The sequence below is a fragment of the Bison bison genome, unplaced genomic scaffold, assembly GCF_000754665.1.
Source record: "Bison bison bison isolate TAMUID 2011002044 unplaced genomic scaffold, Bison_UMD1.0 scf7180017864329, whole genome shotgun sequence".
Lineage (NCBI taxonomy): Eukaryota > Metazoa > Chordata > Mammalia > Artiodactyla > Bovidae > Bison > Bison bison.
Genome location: NW_011494901.1, coordinates 435583 through 437007, shown reverse-complemented (window position 1 = coordinate 437007; position 1425 = coordinate 435583). Strand labels below are relative to the sequence as shown.

The 1425-nt window shown below is 63.1% G+C and overlaps 1 pseudogene; it reads right to left on the bottom strand.

Annotated features, from left to right (window-relative positions):
* Positions 1-257: 257 nt before the first annotated feature.
* LOC104998451 lies at positions 258-1117 on the bottom strand (annotated as a pseudogene).
* Between the last annotated feature and the right edge of the window lie 308 nt (positions 1118-1425).

The following is a 1425-nucleotide window of genomic DNA, read 5'->3' as shown; positions in this document are numbered from 1 at the left end:
AGGTGGGGCTGACCTTTTAGGCCTTGGGACTTTGGTGTGCAGCTAAAGGCACTTGAAGCTGCCTCTGGGGTTTGGGGGTCCCCAGAGGTCCCGGTGATGGCATGGTGGGGGGCCTAGGCACCAGAACCCAGTCTCCCCCGAAGAGGAGGGGCAGAGCCACATCCTGGACCGCAGCAGCCTGGCTGTCAGGAGAGTCAGTAGTCACCACATCGCGAGAAGCTACGGCGCACGTGGAGGGCTGGCGCCCACAGACACGGTCAACAGCGCTCCAGCTTCAGGCTCTTGTACAGGCAGCTTGTGAAGAGCACGCCGAACACCTGCACACAGGCGATGCCCAGGCCCATGGCCCCGCTGATCCTCAGGTTCTCCTGGATGAGGGTCTCCAGCTTGGTGATACAGCTGCCCCCACTCTGTAGACGTTGGAGGCATGGTCCCACCACCCATGGCCAGCAACCATGGTCTTCCAGCAGCTCTCGGGGACCACATGTCCACCTGCCTGGCCCAAGCGGATGCACTCACTGTCCTGCCAGTCCCACTCACTGTCCTGCCAGGCCTGCCAGTTGTTGCTGCCACAACAGAGGAACTCCTGCTGCAACTTGCCCACGGTGCTGCTCTCGCCCTCGTGGCCTGGCTGGTGGTACCCCTTGGTCATGGTGTCCTTCAGGTTCTCCTTGAGCTCTGCGTTCAGCCACTGAGAGTAGACACAGACTCTTGCAATGATCTCCAGCAGAGTTAATAAGAAGGATGGAGGACAGACATAGCAGATTCCTCTGTTCCTTGAAGGTGGCACAGCAGCCCAGAACCCCAGTTACAGTGACGACAGCACCCACCACCACCAGGATGCAGGCTGTGGCCAGGCAGGTGCCCCAAGCCAGCAGCTGATGCAGTCACGCCTGAGGGCCAGTGTCCAGATGCCCACAGACGTGAAGGCCAGACCAGCCAGCCAGAAGCAGCAGCTGCAAGTGAAGAGCAGGCACTTGAGGCAGACGGTGCCGCATGTAGTTTGTCGACTTCTCCCCGAACTCGCCCATCCTGGAGCCGGGGGGGGGCGGGAAGGGGCTGGCTGGTGGGGAGGGCTCCTCTGTAAGGCAGGAAGACAGAAGTTCCCGCCTGAGGAAGCTCCACTAGAAGGCCAGGGACACGTCACAGGTCTGGCTCAACCAGCCCCGCGTCGGAGTCCGGCCGGTGGGCTGCGGGGGCCGCGACTCTGAGCTCAGAGAATACGCAGCCGGCGCAGGCCCAGCCTGCGGCCAAGGACGCCACGACGTGTGTCGAGCAGAGCTCCGCGCATGGGCGGGACACCCACTCGGGCGGGCCCCCGGGGTCCACCCAAGGTGGCAGAAGCCAGGCGGGCTGTGGCCAGGGGTGCCCTCAGCCCCACTGCGGCCCACGCCCTCTCCATTCACTTTTTAAGTAGCTAAGGTG